A 20,160-nucleotide genomic window follows, 5' to 3' on the forward strand; every position below is an offset into this window, starting at 1 on the left:
GTTTATGTTCCTTCCTAGGCAGCAAATACTGCCCCAACTGCTTGGGTTCCTGACATCCACATGGGAGGACCAGATGGGGTTCCAGCTCCTAGCTGTGACCTGGCCCAGTCCTGGGAGTTGCAGACATTTGGGGAGTGAACCAACAGATGGAAGGTTAGCTCTAATTTTTTTTCTCTCTCTCTCTCTCTACTTTTCAAATGAATGAATGAATGAGTGAGTGAATGAATGAATGAATAAGCCTTTTCAAAAACTTGTGCTTTACCTTACTGAGAGTAATGACAAGGGCAAAGCAAAATTGTGGATGATCTTTGCAAAGAAGAGGTCACTACTGAGAGGAAGTCCTTAAAAAATCACCGCAATTTAAAACCAAGATTTGAAGTGTTTTGGATTTCACCAATTGCTAAATTTGATGGTTTTCCTTGACAGCACAGGAAGAAAAAAACACTAAATTTGGTGTTAACTTTTTCGTTTTGTGGTTCTAGAAAGCTTGCTATTATTCTCTGCTGGTCTTTAAACTATATCATTTGAAAATCAGAGTCCTCCATTATCAATAGAAGTATTATGATAAACGCTGCTCCAGAATATCAGAAAGTTAAAAAAAAATCTTAAAATCAAGCAACCAGTAATGTTAAATTATCCCTGAGTGCACATTATTTAGTTGCTCATTAACTTAATTGTTTTCCAGTAAAAGTGAAATGTGCAGTATGCAAATTAAATAATATTACATGTCAGAGTTTGAAAGAAATATTCACTTAACATTGGAAGAGGATTTGTTTCCCCAAGAAATCTTGTTCATTTATTTTGTGAGAATTTTTGTTTGTCGCTATTTGTTCAAAACATAATACAATTGTGAGACCCAGTGCCTGCTGGCAAAGTTGGAATAGCTGTCAGCAGGAAATGGCAAACTAATAATAAGTGCTGGTAAAATATTTATATTATAGTTTACTGGGAAACTGAATGTAGTTTTGTATTTCATTAGTGCTTGAGGCAGTACATAGTAACATATTTGTGCTCCAAACAAGTGGATAGAATTCTAAATACTATAGTAACTTATCTTTCAGCTATCTGCTAGGGAAAAAAGAATTAATAATAATAAAGCCTTTTATGAGTTGAAACTTAAGAAATTTTAAATGAAATCCATAGAGCTGTAATTAGCAGCATCTCACATTCAGTGTTATTGGACACTAGGCTGCTGGATCAACCACTTCTGTATGTGGCCTAGTAATTTAGCTCTGGTTCATAATTTTCAATAACAGAGCTATTCAAGAGGGAGGGGTGGTCTTAAACCACCAGAGGACTCAGAAGTATGATGATGTTCAAGTACAACACTGTGTTTATGTACTCCCCAAAGTGTATCAAAGCTCAGATCCAGAGAAATAAAAGAAAAGTCAAACAAAACAAGCATTAGACTGCGTAAAATAAGGTATGGACAAGGCAAACAGGTGAGGCATTGTCTAGGTGGCTAAGGTAGATCAATATCTATTCGTGCAAGCCAGGAATCCTGCCTGCTTTCCCCTGGCGCTCTGCAGATCATCTTACGGCTTGCAGACAGACTGTCGCCGAACCCCAACTGACAGACAACCCATTTCACCTCTGTAAAAATCATACCCATCTTCTTTCTTTGTGATTCACTGAGGGGAGAAAAAAAAAATAACTGCCAACATAAAATAATACCAGATTGCTTTTACCACACTTTAACATCCTTTTTCATTAACTCGATCAAAAAAGGCTCATTCCTAATTTTTCTTTCATACATAATTGTAATCTAGTTAACAAAATGCAAGTTTATTATGAACTGAATAATATGTTTGTGTGTATTTGTATGCTTAGGAGTTTATGAAGAAGTAATCAAGTTTTTCCAAATAGGAAATCTAAAATGTCTGAAACATAATGATCACTCAAAAAATGTTAGCCAAAATAAATATTCCAATCGTAATAACTTTCAAAATCCAACAGAAGGATGCACAGAGAATCAAGTAGAGACTGAAGGAATAGGTACTTATATACACCTTGTGATTCATAGAATAGAGAGGCAATATTTCAGCAGTGTCAAGAACGTGTTTAACAATCTCATGATATCTGAACAAACAGCAAAACTCTGCTTATTTTGGAGGATATAATGCCATCAGTTTGTTTTGTTCTGATAAGCTACGAGTATTTTTTTACTTCACATAAATAATTTTTGTTGTTATATTTTTCACTTTGTAAGTTAAACTAAAAACTTATGAGAATAAAAGCAGTGGTAATTGCTTTAACAACAAAAACTTCATTTAAAGAAGAAATTATAAATAAATGTCACTTAATGGAATTAAAAATGATAAAAAATGTGCATGGTCCTCCTAATTTTGGTTTAGCAATTAGGAGATATTTGATCTGTTTTTTGAATCTAGTATTTAATGAGACAACGTTTATGTGTACATAATAACATACAGATTCCAATTTATTCAGATTTTCATATCAAAATCCACCCTGCTATTGTTTTCATCCTCTGAGTTGACTAGTAAAAGCAATGGGAATTTTAATAAAATATTACATATACTAAAAACTAACAATGAGAACTTTATGTAATGGTTGTACAAATGTTACCTTAATTTTGAACATGGAAAAGATCATATTTTATAGACTGGCACATATTAAACTGGTGCAAATAACAACTTTGACTAATAAGAATGTCTTTTCATGCTCGTTGCGCAGTAGTGCAGTCAGCTTCCCGGTTGTGGGCTCGGGCGTGCGGCTTTCACTCGTGTTGAGCTGCTGGGAATTCCTTGCCGGCGAGCTCGAAGGAGCTTACGACCGTCGTCACCCCTGCGATTCACTGGGGTAAAAAAAAATGGTTGAAGCAGATCGCCCAGGAAAGCTCTTCATTGGTGGGCTTAATACAGAAACAAATGAGAAAGCCCTTGAAGCAGTATTTGGCAAATATGGACGAATAGTGGAGGTACTCTTGATGAAAGACCGAGAAACCAACAAATCAAGAGGTTTTGCTTTTGTCACCCTTGAAAGCCCAGCAGATGCTAAGGATGCTGCCAGAGACATGAATGGAAAGTCCTTGGATGGGAAAGCCATCAAGGTGGAACAGGCTACCAAGCCATCATTTGAAAATGGTAGGCGTGGACCACCTCCACCTCCACGAAGCAGAGGCCCACCAAGAGGTCTTCGGGGAGGAAGAGGAGGAAGTGGAGGAACTTGAGGACCTCCCTCACGTGGAGGGCACATGGATGATGGTGGCTATTCCATGAATTCTAACATGAGTTCTTCCAGGGGACCGCTTCCAGTAAAAAGAGGACCACCACCACGAAGTGGGGGTCCTCCTCCTAAAAGATCAGCCCCTTCAGGACCAGTTCGCAGCAGCAGTGGAATGGGAGGAAGAGCCCCTGTATCACGTGGAAGAGACAGTTACGGAGGCCCACCTCGGAGGGAGCCCCTGCCCTCTCGCAGAGATGTTTATTTGTCCCCAAGAGATGATGGATACTCTACTAAAGACAGCTATTCAAGCAGAGATTACCCGAGTTCTCGTGATACAAGAGATTATGCACCACCACCAAGAGACTATACCTACCGTGATTATGATCATTCCAGTTCACGTGATGACTATCCATCAAGAGGCTATAGTGATAGAGATGGATATGGTCGTGATCGGGACTATTCAGATCATCCAAGTGGAGCTTCCTACCGAGATTCCTATGAGAGTTATGGTAACTCACGTAGTGCTCCACCTACACGAGGGCCCCCGCCATCTTATGGTGGAAGCAGTCGCTATGATGATTACAGCAGCTCACGTGACACATATGGTGGAAGTCGAGACAGTTACTCAAGCAGCCGAAGTGATCTCTACTCAAGTGGTCGCGATCGGGTTGGCAGACAAGAAAGAGAGCTTCCTCCTTCTATGGAAAGGGGGTACCCTCCTCCACGTGATTCCTACAGCAGTTCAAGCCGCGGAGCACCAAGAGGTGGTGGCCGTGGAGGAAACCGATCTGATAGAGGGGGAGGCAGAAGCAGATACTAGAAACAAACAAAACTTTGAACCAAAATCCCTGTTCAAAGAAACAAACAAAGTGGAAACTATTCTGTCATAACTACCCAAGGACTACTAAAAAGAAAAATTGTGTTACTTTTTTTTTAAGTTTCCTGTTAAGTTCCCCCTCCATAATTTTTATGTTCTTGTGAGGAAAAAAGTAAACCATGTTTAATTTTATTTGATTTTATGACATTGCTTTCAACAAGAAAATGTTAAATGTGTAAGACTTGACTTGTTGTATTAGTGTTGTAATTTTCCAAGTAAAAGTTTCCCTGAAAGGCCACAACCTATCTGATTTTTTTTTTCCCAGTAAATGAGGCAAGCAATTCTAAGACCTTCCACAAACATCTAGCCACCTAGTTATCCATTGATGTCCATTGAGAAATGACTCATTCTACCCACACCAACAAGCTAGCTATTAGAGGGTGGTCGGGGTATGCTACTCTTAGGATTTCAGGATTTCTTCAAACTGAAATCTCAAATGTTCTCAGTATGAAAAACCTGAGATCAGATGCCTATGTAAAGAAAGTGCTATTCACCCAGTAAACCCAAAGAAAGCAAATGGATAATGCTGGCCATATTTTGCCTTTCTGACATTTCCTTGGGAATCTGCAAGAACCTCCCCTTTCCCCTCCCCCAATAAGACCATTTAAGTGTGTGTTAAACAACTACAGAATACTAAATAAAAAGTTTGGCCAAAAAAAAAAAAAAAAAAAAAAGAATGTCTTTTCATCACTATATAGTTTTCTGTTTATTTCTTTATGATAGAGGAAATGCAATTTACTCTTTAGATTGAGATGTTTGATATAAATCCTTATGCTATCTTCTGAACTAGTATTTCTGGAACATTACATTATTACAAACAGTGAATTTAATTAAACAACTACTTTACTCCTAAGTGAACAAAAGAATATGATTATATTAATTTAATGCCAAGCCATGTGATTAAATTTAAAGAAAATGTTTTCAACTTGACAAGAAAGTATGATTATACTAATTAAAATCAAGACATGTGATCTGAATATAAACAACATATTTTAAGTTCCTGTCTTCAGGATATCAAAAATACTTTTCTTTTTAGAAACTGAAGCTAACATGACTTACAAAATTTTAGTTCACATTAAAACTTCTTGTTCAACCTTCTAATCTACATGTAAAGCTAAATTTAACGTCAATTAACAGCTTAAACGTTTACTAAAAAGCTTTTTTAAATATAAATAGTTGTGATTTTCCAAGGAATTTATTTTACTTTCATGTGTGTGACTGATTTTTCATAGCTATAGGTTAGTGCTTCTGAAATATGTTAGATCAATTCTAATAAGAAAAATATGATAAGGTAAACTCAATATAATGTATATGATTACATATGTGTGGATGTAGTCATGTGTATGTATAGAAATATATTCAAATAAGTAATATGTATAATGTTCGAAAGCCAACAATTAATTTGATCTTCAAACTTCAAAATGCAAAATCATAGATTTGCTCTAATCACTCAAAGGCACTTCATGATGAAGGTCAATCCATTTTTACTAATTTAAAGGAACGCAGAAAAATAAAAAAATCAGGTTCTGACCTAATCAAGGCCATAAGTTGTTTGTTAAAACATGCATTATTGGTATCCTAATTATCTCTATTTGTGTTTGTTTAATTAGATAAACAGATGAAACATTTCTAATCCAGATGTGACAATTTCAGTGCTGTCATTTACCTTTCAGGATCATAGAATTTTTGCTTTTAACACATTCCCTCGAGTACCTACATGTTTTCATTATAAACCAGTAGTTGAGAAAACATGTCAGATGCTAAATTCAAAATCCACCATGCAGGAAACATGGAGAAATGTAACAACTGTTTTGGAAGAAAATGTCTTGAAGTCAAGTAACATAAAATTTTAAGTGATTTGCCAATGAATTTTAATTAGCATTTACGTTACACCCAACTTCAAATGCTAAATAGTTCCTACTTAACTACTATAGGACTGAAATTATTTTTGCCAAATATACATAAAATCTTTGCTAAAATGTCTATGATCTGTAAGTTTAATGATAAAAATGTAGAATTTGTAATACCAATATAAAAGGAAAAAAATAGTGTATTTAGAGCACTTAAACCCTTTTAGTACTTAATACATTATATAAAATCTTATACAGAACATTTAGTACTCAAGGCAATAATTATTGTATGTCCAATTAGACATAAAACTTTAAAATTCTTTGATAAGTTCACATTCACCAGGACAGATGAAAATTTAAAATTTAGGATGCTCGTGTAAAGGTTAAAATAATTTAAATTGTTTTCTTGTAAATGACTATATATTTTCATATCATTATTCTTAACTCTAAAGCAAATTATTTATATATACAAGGACTATAGTTAATAAAAAGTTATATTCAAAGATAGCTAGTAGTCTTATAACATCAAAAATATTTCATCAGTTCTTATATGACTATATACTCAATAATCTATTTTCATTTAATAAAAATATTTAAAATCCTAATATCTACTATTTTAAATGTATTTTGCAAACATTTTCTCTCACAGAATTGTTCAATTAATATATATGTCCAATTATAGATTGGATGTACTTATGGATATTTATTTATCAATATGTATTTATTTAATAAAGGAAAACTTACATAAAAATGAAGACCATGATGTGTTGAAATCTTTAATCTTCCTTAATATAAAAACAAATAATTATGTGAAAGGTGAAATACACAAAAAGGTAGTAGGAAAACAGTATTTCATATAAAAATTATTAATTGGTACTATAACCAATAAAACTAACAATTTTTAGTTTGTTCTTTAACTTTACTTAATAATCAAAGTGACCATTTAAGAAAGCATTATAATGAATTTCACAAATGTTCCTTTTGGTTAAACATGGATTAAGGATAATTTGGTCTCTAATAAAAATATAATGCCAATTTCATATATCCATATTAATTATGAGAAAATAATTAAAAGATTGGTTCCTTCCAAAATGGTATCACTATAATTGAAAATACTATTAGCGAGTAGGAAGCCATTAATACACAAAGTCTCCAACATATTGTTATCATTACTAAATTATGTTGTGGTGCTATTTGTTATCATTTATAATTTGGGGGGTAAAGTGCAATATAAGAAAAATTTTAATCTGTTTCCTTAACTATGATGAATAAATACCATCATGAAAACAATAAAGGTCTTTTGCTTGGAGAGACTCTGAGAATCCATGTGCTGAATGTGTATTAATTTAGGAAACTCTTTAATCAGTGAAGTGGAGTTTTAGAAAAAGTGATATTTTGGAGTATCATAGCCAAGCTTACACTGTGTGTAAAAGTTAGCATCACAGCAATTCTTCATAGAAAAAAATGCTTGAATCTAAAGTTGTCAATCCACCTCTTTTTGAGTATTGTAGTCACTTAGAAATAACAGCTAACTTTTATACTTCATTCCTACAAAACAATCCACTGTTTACTTATTTTACAGTTAATCTCCATGCTAAATCTGAAAATGTGCTCTCAATAGCAAACATAATAAAAGAATGTTGGGATAATGACACAAGATGATGAAAGCAAGGAAAATGCTCATTTGAGGATATCATCTCGTTCACATACATGAGTTTTAAGTAGGAATGAAGTAGGATACATACTTCACAAAAAGTTACCCACAGAACTCCTACAGAACAAAAACTTATCAAAAGGTCACTGAAAGTCATTCTAGACTCCAATTCCTTCCAGATTCCCACCTAATTACAAACAGAAATTCTTTCTAATGTTAGATATGTTGCTCTATAAACTTATGTGCAAATTCATTTTGTAGGGTAGAGTTCCTTACCATCTTTAACAAATTGGTGACAATGTAGAGAGGAATCACACAGACTTAATTTTATTAGTAGCCTTGTTTGATTGGTTGGCAAGGCAGAGATAATATTATATATTCAACTAGTTCATTTTCTTTCTAAATTCACAGATAATTGACATTCTCAAACCTCTGTTGCAATTAAATTGGGCCATTGGAATTGCAATTATCCTGCAGGATTCTCTATAAACTTTTTTCTCCTACTCAATGTGGAGTGTACAGTACAACACTCCAAGGCACTAAAGATTGCAGATCCACTGTTAGGTACCTGAATGACTGAGTGGTACAGAATGGAGCAAAAGCTTAAACCCACTCTCCACCTGACTGAAATGTGACATAATGAAATAATAAATCTTGATAGTATTAAACCACTGAGATTTGGAAGAGGCTAGATTATGTATTCATTCATCTATTTCTCAACTATTATGAATAATAAAGATGTATACAGGGTATAAATAAAACCTAGAACTTCAGAAAAAGGCAAATGTAGTAATTTCATTGGATCTGTATTTAAGAGTAGAAATAATGTCTAAAAAGTGTATGATCTCAAGTATACTGCAAATGGGACCTGTGAAAGTCTTACTTCCCCAACCATATGCTGAATCTATATCATCTTACTATAGTAATATTGTCACTTTTGATGCTTGTGTTGTGGCACAGCATGTTACTTGTGAAAACCAGCATCCTATGTAAGAGTATTAGTTTCAAGTCACAGATTTGAATGCCAGTTGCTCTGCTTCCAATCCAGCTTATTGTTTATGTGCCTGGGAAGTGATTGGGCCCTTGCCACCCTCATGGGGGATCCAGATGTAGTCACAGCCTCCTGGCTATTGTGGCCATTTCGGGAGTGAAACAATGAATGAAAGAGTCTGTGTGTGTTTGTGTGTGTGTGTGTGTGTGTGTGTCACTGTGCCATTCAAATATGTAAATCTTTAAAAATGCTGTCACTTTTAGTGATAAATGCCTAAAGCATTATTTTTTATTAATTTATCATACATTGGGTATGTATGTGGGTTATATAATTTAATATCCTCCTGTATCTGCCTCTTATACTGAAAACCTTACACTCTGTTTGCATCAACATGCCAAAACATGCTCCTTCTATCAAATGATCAAATGTAGATAAATAGCACAGAAATAACTAATGTTTTGACTCAGTAATTGAATTATTCACTTATACATGATAACCTAAGTTTGAAAATAACCTCACTGAAGGCCTAGAATATTGCTTACTTAGAGGTAAACTACCATTATAAATAATATACTTGAAATTCTTGTGACTGATGTATTTTTCTAAGAGCAGAACTACTTTGAAAGCCAAATAATAATTAAATCATTGCTCGCAAAACATTTGTTCAGAATGAAGATCTTTTTATGGATAGACTGTTTAATAGCACCAAATTTATTATTTTTAAAGACCTGTTTATTTGAAAGGCAGAGTGACAGAGGTAGAGATAAATGGAGATCTTCCATCTGATAATTTACTCCCCAAATGACTGCAACAGCCTGGGCTGGGCCAGGTTGAATCCAGGATCTTGGAACACAATCCACTCTGCCATGTGGGAGGCTGGGGCCCAAGGACTTGCACCATTTTGCACCACTTTCCTATGCAAATTAGCAGGGAGTTGGACCAGAAGTAGAGCAGCAGGCACTTGAACGTGTGCTCTGATATGGGATGCAGGTTTTGCAAATGGTGGCCTAACCTGATGCACGATGGCATGGGTCTTAATAGCATCAAGCTTAAATAGACTGAATTTTATTGGGATGAAATCATCTATAAATTGTTATTTGAATAGATTTTCCTGCATTTCTTCTGACTTTCCATTATCTACATTCATTTCTAATATTTTTTCTATGAATATGCTGATACTTTTGATTATTTTAAGTGAAATTCTGCTGTAAAGGAGTGAATCTTTTTTAAAAAAAAGATTTATTTATCTATTTGAGAGGTGAAGTTATAGACAATGAGAGGGAAAGACAGAGAGAAAGGTCTTCCTTCCGTTGGTAGGAGTAAATCTTTTAAGATAATTTTGCATGTACTGATCTACTCATATTTTACGCTGATCTGGCAGCTTAACAATCAAAGGGCACTCTCACTTTGCATTCTTCTAAGATTTATTATCTATTTAAAAGATTGTGTGTGTGTGTGAGAGAGAGAGAGAGAGAGAGATCTTCTACTGGTTCACTCACTAAATGTCCACAATGGCCAGGGTTGAAGGAGGCCAAAGCTAGAAGCCTTGAACTCCATCCTTTTCTCTCACATGGGTGGTAGAGAACAAGATACTTGGGCTATTTTCCACTGCAGTGCTGGTGAATTAGCAGGAGGCTAGATGAGAAGTGGAGTAGTCAGAACTCCTACCTGCATTCCATTATGAATGCTTTCAGTGCAAGCAGTCTTTTAACCTGCTGAGCCACAACATTGTCGTTCATATTGTATTATTTTATTTTTTTAAGATTTTATTTGTTTATTTGAGAGGTAGAGTTACAGATAGTGAGAGGGAGATACAGAGAGAAAGTCTTCCTTCCACTGGTTCACTCTCCAAATGGCCACAATGGCAGGAGCTGTGTCAATTGGAAACCAGGATCCAGGAGCTTCTTCTGGGTCTCCCACGTGGGTTCATGGGTGCAAGGACTTAAGCCATCTTCTGCTGCTTTCCCAGGCCATAGCAGAAAGCTGGATTGGAAGAGGAGCAACCAGGACTAGAACCGGCGCCCATATGGGATGCTGGCACTGCAGGCAGAGGATTAACCTACAGTGTCACAGTGCCCGCCCCCATATTGTATTCTGTATTTCAAATTTCCTTTACTTATTTCATTGTATTCTTTAAGAATCGAAAAGAATTTGAAATAATTAATTCCAGGGAAAGACAATGCACACTGAGAAATTCTATTTATGAAGAATGAGTGAAGATAAATAATAGCAATTGTTTTCTTTTTTTACTTAGGGTAGAAGCCACAAATTCACAGAACTTAATTATCATCTTTTGAAAATGTTTTTATTTTTATTTATTTACTTTTTAAAATATTTATTTGTTTATTAGAAAGGCAGAGTTACAGAGAGGTAAAGAGAGATCTTCTATCTACTGGTTCACTCTGCAAATGGCCACAATGGCTAGGACTGGACCAGGCTGAAGCCAGGAGCTAAGAGCAAGGAGTTTCATCCAGGTCTCCCACGTGGGTGCGAAGACCCAAGCACCTGGGCCATCTTCTGCTGCTTTCCCAGGCATATTATCAGGGAGCTGGATCAGAAGTGGAGCAGCAGGGACTGGAATTAGCACCCATACGGGCAGCAGCCTAACCTGCTATGCCATAGTATTGGCCCCAAAACTTCTTTTATGAATAATAGTTTGAAATTTTTATGAACTACAGTGTTATATTTTAATACATGTGTGTAATATGTACTATCAAAGTAGTGGGTAATCTTAATTGTTAGGGTAAAGCTCTGTAGATTCTTGTTGCAAGAGGTACTATGTTTCTCTATAATGGTACCAAAGCCTACGCCAAGCAAGAACTGTTGCCCTTGAAGTAGATGTGGCCCAGAATAAGTTAAAGCTAGCACACAATATCAGGATTGCTGGTGCTGTGCCAGTCGCATCCCATCAATGTAGAAAGCTAAGCTTGTTCGAGCTTTATGCTGCCCTGTACTCCAAAAACAAAGTCCAATGCCTCAATATGTGTTCTTTTCTTCAACTAGACAAATGCCAAGATGTACACTTTGCCACAACCATGTGTGTGGGAGACAGCAAATTCCATAACAAGGCTATTGAATCCACTGGAGTGCTTCAGGACTGGAATGATTCAACCAGACAGAAACATCTTTTATTCCTTTATTATTATTTCTTAATTATTTGTGGAGACAGAGTGTGGAAAAATGACCAACTATTCAGACATGGGAGAGATCTAGATGAACCAAGTAACCTATCTAGTAGTTTAGAATTTGCAGAATACTCTAGAGTAGAAGTGGAAATTAACATTCAAAAGAAAGAAGGAAAGAAAGAAAGAAAGAAAAAGAAAGGAAGGCAGGAAAGCAGGAAGGAAGGAGAGAAAGAAAGCACTTTTCTGGAGCCACATCCTGAGCACAGTAGGAAGTACTGCCTCTTCCCACATGCCTCTGCTTAGAAGCCTCTGGTTAATATTTGCACACTGATGTCATAATATTCTTTTTTTTAAAGATTTACTTATTTGAGAGGCGGAGATACAGAGAGAGAGAGAGAGAGAGAGAGAGAGAGGTCTTCCACCTGCTGGTTCACTCCCCAAATGGCCGCAATAGCCGAACCGAGTCGATGTGAAGCCAGGATCCAGGATTCAGGAGCTTCTTCCAGGTCTCCCATGTGGGTGCAGGGGCCCAAACACTTGGGACATCTTCCACTGAATTCCCAAGCCATTAGCAGAGAGCTGGATCAGAAGAGGAGCAGCTGAGACATGAACCGGCGCCCATTTGGGATGCCAGCACCACAGACAGAGGCTTAACCTACAACACCACAGAGCCGGCCCTTCGTTGGTATTCTTCATGTGACGTGAATGATCCTGCCGATTGCATCAGTCAATGAAATAACCTCTGAAAAGAACAAAACAAAACAAAAAAAAAAAGAAAATAGATGATCAGTATGAAAAAATATTTTATAAAAACATTTTAAATTGTAATGTTTTACTATGTTAAGTTTGCTTTTAATTAGTAGAATTAAGTGACACTTTTTATTAGTAGCATTAACTTAATTGATAATAAATTAAGTACCATTAAAATAAGAATTGTCCATGGTGTAATTGTAAAAATGTGGTAAAATCTGTATAGTCAAGTTAGCTCAATAGAGCAAAACAGAGCACATATGGGTAACTTGCTATGTATAACTGAACATATGCAAAGCTATGTCCCAAAAATATGATTATGTGCAGGCAATTGTGGTATAGCAGGTTTAGTTGTGATTGGATTCCTATATCCCATATTAAAGAGCCTGGTTTCAGTTCCCTGCTTCCTGCTAATACACCTAACAGTAGCAGATTATGGTCCAAGTGTCACATATATGGAAGTCCCAGCTATAGTTCCTGGTTCCTAGATTCTGCCTGGCCTAACCCTAGCTGTTGAGGGAATCTGGGGAGTGAACCAGCAGATGGAAGATGTATTTTTCTGTCTCTGCCTTTAAAATAAATAAATAAATCTTTTTAAAAAAATGCTTAAAGAAGTTTAAAAGAAAAATGCCAGGAATATGATTTTTGAATAAAAATGTTATAGATTCTAGAAGTCTACCTTGCTCTATTCAGTTTTAATAATTGCACAACAGTAAAAGATAAGACATAGAAAACCAAACTTGGGGCCAGGGCTGTGGCGTAGTGGGTAAAGCCTGTGGTGTAACAGATAATGCCCCTGCCTGTAGTGCTAGCATCCTATATGGGCACTGGTTCAGGTCTCCACTGAGACCTTTGGACAATGACTTTTGGTTAATGGTTTTGTCAAGCATCAGCACTTAATAGAATGCACATGATTAACAAATAATGAACCATTACACTTTTCTTAAGATTCTTAAACTAAAGGTTGATTTTTAGAAGGAATTTCAAGTTTAATCATAATAGTGAAAAAAGTTTCATTTTAGAAAATAACTTGATAGTGCTGTGTAGCTACATTCTGAGTGATGGGATTTGATTTTCAAGGCCAGAAATTATCATGAGGCTCTATGTTACTCATGTAATTGCAAACTTCATCAGAGTTTCATTTCCTTGTTTCTTTTAAAGATTTATTTATTTGAAAGGCAGAGTTTCAGAGAGAGAGGGAGAGACAGAGAGAGCAAGAACGAGAGAGAGAAAGAGAGAGATTTTCCCTGGGCTCATTCATTCCCCTAAATGGCCGTAACGGCCAGAGCCGGGCCAGGTCATAGGTAGGAGCTAGAGCCAGGAGATTCATCGGGATCTCTCATGTGGAAGCAGGGGCCTAAGGACTTGGGCCATCTTCTACTCCTTTTCCAGTTGCATTAGCAGGGAACTGGATCCATAGTGGAGTAACCAGAACTTGAATCAGGTAAGGGATGATTAGTGTGGCTGGTGGCGGCTTAACTTGCAGCTACACATTGCCAGGCCTAGTTTCCTTTTCTAAAAACAGGAAATCAAAGAAAATAATGGATTAACCAAATTAAAATCTCTTCCTTAAATTTATGGGACACATGATGCCTATAGCTCATCATCTGAGTTAGCTATTTGGTTCACCTTATGTACAACAATTAGGGTAATAAAGAAGGCAGCCCGTTCAAGCTTTTAAATTTTTCAGCACAATAAAGAAAACACTTCCATGCTGTGAATTACCTGTCCTGTTTTGTAGGTAGCACCTGTACTGCTGCCACACATCTGTGAAAGCACAGTATCAGCCAACTGTTAACCAAGGATCACTTCCCTTCAAAGTGACTGATGATCCGCTGTTAAAACAGCTTATAAAAATAACTTCCTGGGAAAGGTGCTTGAGGGTTTTCAGAAACATCTCACCAGTCCTGCTAGCTTGATGCATGTTTGAAAGTTAATTCATCATTAATATTTAAAGAAGAAATGGCTTAAGAACAAACTTTAAATAATCCAGCACATTTCAGAAATAAAATATTATTGGTATTATTTTCATTTCGCCTACAAGGAATGATAATGTCCAAGATTGGCTTTTAAAACTGTTAATGAGCCCTGGCAATGTGAAAAAGATATGGATTAGGTAGATGTAATGAGATATGATTAAAGGGTGCAGGCACTGAAGGGTGTTGGAGAAATGCTTTTCAGAGAGAGTATAATTAGTGTCTGATAAAAGTACTTAGTAGATAAGGTTTTTGAAGAAGAAAGGTTAAGATAAACACATACTTTACAACAAACCTGCTTAATTTCCCCCCTTTGGTTCTCTGGCATACTTCGTATTATGCTGAAGTTTCATTGGTAAATAATGTTGGTTGGACGCTTGGTACAATCCTACCAGACAATTAGAGTGTTTTAATTGCCAGACATGAAGAGCAGAGAATGTGTTGAAACATCTTATTCCATTTTCAGTGTACATTTCTTTGTTGATTTATGTAATGTAGCTAATAATATGCAACCTACCCTGGTTTTAAACAAACAAATGAACTTCTAAAAAGCTTTCCCTAAGTTGCTAAGCAACTCCAAAGACACATTTTATTAATTTAATAACATTTAGATGACAAATCCTTAAGGAAGATTTTTAACTCCATTTTATAAAAAATAGAAAATCCAAACAGGTACCCTTCTAATTCCTCATTTTCAAGGTCTCAGGGTTAGGCAGAGATACTGCCATTTCGAAAGTCATATTTGTCTCACTAAGCAAAACACTTCTTCAGTTCAAATTGTTACTATAATACGAGTTAGGTCTTGGGTCTCATGGTGTTGCTCTCCAGATTAAGAGTTCAGGCTTTATTCCTGTAACTGAGGATTTTTCATTCTTGGCACTATTGATATTCTGGACAGGATAATTTGAAGTTGTGGGGGGCTTTCCTGTGAATCATAGCATCATCAGCAATAACTGCAGTCTCTACCTATTGGATTCCAGTAGTGGTTCCACAACTGCTACAACAAAAAATTCCTCCAGATATTACCAAAATGCCCAGGGAGAGTGGGGATAGTGGGCAAAAATCACCCCCAGTTGAGAATCACTGCCAGACGCAAAAAGTATTTTAGCTTAACTGGTGTTGAAGATGTTTTGAAGTCAGTCACCATCTGTCAACATGTAACGCTCCCTATCACTAATAAAAAATAAGGGTGTTTGTTAGTGGTCAAAGTGCTACCAGTGAAATGCCTACATCATGTATTGTAGTGCCAGGGCTGGGAAACTTGCTTCGGATAGTCTCAGCTCGGACTGTTGTGGCCATATGGGGAGTGAACCAGTGGATGCAAAATCTCTCTTCTCCCCGTTCTCTGTCTCTCCTCTCCCTATTTCTCTTCCTTTCAAATAAAATGAAAATCAAAAATTTTTAAATAATTAAAAATAAGAAGGTGGTACAAATCCCAGTGGTACTATGCCTCTTGTTCTATTCAAGACTCCTTCCTGATTGCATCATTTCAATGTAGTTTCTACCATACAGAAATTGGGTCAAAGGGACCTAATGACGGCTCTGGCTATAATCATTCTCTAGTAATATCATATTACAATACGTACCAAAATCTTTTCTCCTACTCTTTCTCCCTCAGTTTTCACTATGTCCAATAGCTAGGTAGAATAATTTCAAAAACAAATCTCAATTTTAATCATGCCATGCTCTGCTCCTAGGGCCTCCTTAGGTCTCTATCACCTCTGCCATCAAACACAAACTCCTCTGAATGCACTTTAAAATTTCCTACAATTTATCACCAAACTCTGTCTCATCAAATGTCTCATTCTTCACATATGCCATCTTTACCTCCTCACATATAAACAGCTTACATATTTTGATCTTCTTATGTGACATACAAAGGACAAACTCATTTCCTCCATGAAAGTCTCTCTAAACAATTCTTTCTATGCTTTTTATCAGTATTGTATTTCTGTTAAAAGAATGACATACTGTGAATTAACGTGAGACAATCGTTTACTAAATGTCTTCAGTAAGCCAAACACTGAACACCAGTTAGTAACTGTTTCTGTCAATTCAAATTTCATTATTTATGCCCAACTAGATTGTAAGTTCCCAGAGGATAGGAACAGGTCTTATTTGTATCCCTCTGACACCTTTTAATAATGATGCTAATAAATATGCTTTACATTTAATTAGCAATTATAACCTTTCAAAGTACTTTCATGATTATTAGCTCATTGGTTATTTCACTGTTCTACAATCAATGAAAGTGGGGAATTAAATACTCCAGGGAATAGTTTATGTTATACAACGGGTTATCAGTAGAATATGCATTTAATATATGATGGTTGAATTCAGTCTTTCAACATCTCAAATCTAAAAATTCTTCCTGGGTTACAAGTAGTTTCTTACCACACTTAGAGTTATGGTAAAGAACAAGAACCGCTGAGTGAAGCATTTGATGACACACATAAGTGAATTAAGATTGACAAGGGTTAAATTGCAATACAGCAGCAGGAAGGCCTAAGAGAAATCGCTGGGTTTCTGCCTCAAATTGGCTCTGAGAGATTAACTTCATTTCTTAAGGTCTTGACCTCTTATCAGAAAAAGTAAACCTGCTGTAAAAGAAAGCAAAATGGAAAAAGATGAGCCTTATAGAAGGGCTGATAAAATCCTAAACCCTTAACAATCACAGGATATTACTTTGTATATATGAAGAACTTCAAGACAATATTTTCAGTAATTCTAAAGGTTTTCCCTCACTCATGGGGTGTGGAGAGGTGGGCGGGGGTGACCCCTAAATAGACAACACCAAAGTAAAGTGTCTGTAAAAAAGCATTTATTTATTAGCCTCTCAACTGAATTCACAAAACACGACTCAGTTGACAGAAGGCAGCCACTAACCCTAAGTACCCCACGACTAAAGAACCAAATCAGTTACCCAATAACTGAATTTATCGTATGCCTATTAGGTGCAGACACTGGCCTAGCCACTGGGGGAAAACCTCACTTGCTGATGTGAATTTATTCAGGGAATTCAAAAAGGGGGCAGGGATCCGTAAAAGATAAAAAAAAAAAAGTCTTCATTGGGATTTTTTTCCTCCATCTCTAACCTATATCACCCCCAAATTGAAGGAAGTAAAGGAATTTTTAAAACATGGAAATGAATACCGAGGAGAGGAAGAATAAGTTAGGATCCCACCAGCAACCTGTAAAGGAAAAAAAAAAAAAAAATCTCAGATGCTATCCCTCATCCTTTGGACTGGGACTAGCAGGGAGCCATGGACCGGAAACACAGGCCCAGCGGGGGGTGTGGGGGCGGCCCCCCCCAGGAGAGAGACCGGAAGGGCAGGGTACCCCGCGCGCGGGAGAAGGGTCTTCGGGAAGGGCGTGCCTCTAGGGCGCGCGGGCCTGGCCGCACGAGGGCTCCCAGGGGTGTCTGTCGCCGCAGGACTCCGTCACACCACAGCAGGCTTTTTTGCGGAATAGGGAGTTTTGAGCTTTTCAGAAGAGGTTTCTTAAAATACGGTAGCAACCTGGAGGTGAGGGTGTTAGGGAAGGAGCCGCAGGTTTTCTCCAGCATTTTCTCAGGAGACTCTTCACCCTTCACATTGGACGGTCGGTGAGGGCCATGGGCGCTGGGCTTGCTGACCCATCCAGGGCTTGCGGGGCTGCGCACCCTTGCTGAGGAAGGCTGAAGCGGGCAGCACGGCAAGGCCTGTCCGGGCCGCCCGCACCTCAGAGTGCGCCCGGGGACTGCACAGGAGTTGGGGAGGGGGGCTAGGGACACGGAAAAGGTATCCTAGGAGGGGGCACCCCTTAGTCCCGCCGCCGGCTTCCCTTCCGGAGACTGGTGCGTGGGCCAACGGACTCGGGCTTGTGCAGCGCGCGCAGGGGCGCCACTGGCGGCTGGGTCCCCTTGGGGCCTTTTTTTTTTTAAAATAATTTAAATAGTTAAGAATCAGGTTGTCTCCAGGGTCTTTATGCAAGGCTTTCTGAAAGAAAAGGGAATTCAGAGAACCTCTGCGCCTCATCCCCTAGGCCCTCGCCCCGCGCGAACTCCGAAAGTGCGAGTCGACTCCACCACGAATGCGCGGGCTCGGGACAGGGCGCGCCTCTCTGCCTCTTCCGATCCCCTGCTCCCTCCCTCACCCCCCACCCCGGCGGCGCCCCCGCCCCTGCCTGCACCCCGCGAGCTGCTCTGGCCCTAGAAGAGCCCCTTACGTCGCCCTCGAAACTCTAACGGCCGCAGAACCCCTCCACTTGTCAGCATCGGTGACTGGCTGACTCACATCGCAATGCAAATAGAGTTTCTGGCTGGTCTTAGTATAATAAAAACGCACCGCCTCTCTGTTTCCGCAGGCGTGGGCGGGAAAGTGTCTGGACTTGGTGCTGAGGGTCTTCACCACGGGGATTGAAAACTCAGTTTTAAGCTCTCCTCAACCTCGTCGTCATTGAAAATTCAGTTCTGAAGGATGATGACCTTCAAGATGATTTTCCATCGTGTCAAACCTGTGACTCCTTCTCACCCTCTATTTCTTTGAATGTCCGAAGATAGAGTAGAAACTCTACATTATTTCCCAAAGGTCTAGTAACCTAGAGGAAGCCCTAACTCCCCTGTCCACCGTCTGCCCTATACCATCCTGGGAATGGGAAGAAACCCGAGATCAGTGTCTGAGGACCCTAACGATTTCTGATTGTTGAAAGGAGAAGGGTGGAATGGAAGAGAGAAATGGAAAGGAAAAAGAAAAAGAAAAAAAAAAAAACACCAAACAGTTGTGTTCATTTACACATTTCCTGTGCAGAACAAAAAAGTCCCACCATCAGCAAAAGAAGTCTCTTCCTCCAAAATAGCAGCCAGAGAGGGAAAATTAGAATATGCATAAATTCCTTCATTTTCATTTGCACAGAGCATGATTTCCGGCAGATTTGTATTTGAACTGCTCAATTAATCCCAATTTCTGAACAGCATTTTAGTTAGCATCTTCCCAAAACTCACCTAAACAGAAAAACTCCTCCCTCTACCCTATTTTAGAGCCTCCCTTTTTCATATTCTCCAAACTGCCAATGAGAATTTCATTGATAAGACTGCAATTTTATTTTTCTTGTCCATTGCTTGCTTTTTAAAACTAGAGATATGCATTGGACCACACTGTAATGCAAGCCGGCTGCTGTCTGTGATGCTGTGACTACAAATGAGAGCCTAGTGGAAAGAACATGTATTTGAAGTGTGTGCCTAAAAGAAAATAAACATGATAGGACCAATAGACTTTTGCAGATCTTCTCGTGTCAAAGAAGCCTTTCCTATTCTACCCAGGTCATCCTTTAACCATTAGCAATAGCTAAGATGCTTGAGTATACCCATCCCCAAACCTCCTCCTGTTTAGTTTTGAGGAGCATGATAGTCAATCACACAACCCTCTCCAAAGAATATTACTCCTCATAAATATTCAGAATGTCAATCCATTAAATCCCCCTACAGTCCATTACTAAAATATTTTGCTTTGCCACTGTGCAACAGATCTGGTTGTATCTGCCTTGAAAAAAAAAAATTTTGTTAGGAAAAAATATTATTGAGCATCATTTGAAACCATTCCTCCTGAAATGCTGTCTCTTGACTTGGATTTATCTCTCAAGTTCTTGAAACTATATGTTTCTTTTATTTAACAGTAGAATCTTTAAAGAATTAAGGAGTTTAAAGAATTAAATTTCAACATCTTGGCTTACTGAATAGGTATATGGATCTTAATTCCATACACCTACAGAAAG

General features: G+C 37.7%; 1 protein-coding gene and 1 pseudogene across 13 annotated transcripts in view; one reads left to right on the forward strand and one right to left on the reverse strand.

Moving 5' to 3' along the window:
* Positions 1-2,547: 2,547 nt before the first annotated feature.
* LOC100350192 (RNA-binding motif protein, X chromosome-like) lies at positions 2,548-4,304 on the forward strand (annotated as a pseudogene). The gene has a single exon (XR_016217421.1). The product of XR_016217421.1 is annotated as an RNA-binding motif protein, X chromosome-like (transcript).
* Positions 4,305-11,680: 7,376 nt separating this feature from the next.
* Positions 11,681-20,160, reverse strand: part of FOXG1 (forkhead box G1) — a 29,008-nt gene continuing 20,528 nt past the window's right edge. For 4 of the 12 annotated variants that reach the window (XR_016217426.1, XR_016217424.1, XR_016217425.1 and 1 more), the window contains 2 exons: positions 14,705-14,797; positions 11,681-12,425 (listed from right to left, as the gene is read on the reverse strand). The gene's annotated coding sequence lies outside the window, so the exon portion shown is untranslated. Of the gene's footprint in view, positions 12,426-14,158; positions 14,201-14,704; positions 14,798-16,479; positions 17,601-20,160 lie in introns of those variants that run through there. The other 8 variants (XR_016217423.1, XR_011380472.2, XR_016217422.1 and 5 more) reach the window with 5 other exon arrangements.

This window comes from Oryctolagus cuniculus, chromosome 12 (assembly GCF_051225735.1).
Source record: "Oryctolagus cuniculus isolate XC-2025 breed Fujian yellow rabbit chromosome 12, ASM5122573v1, whole genome shotgun sequence".
Taxonomy (NCBI): Eukaryota; Metazoa; Chordata; class Mammalia; order Lagomorpha; family Leporidae; genus Oryctolagus; species Oryctolagus cuniculus.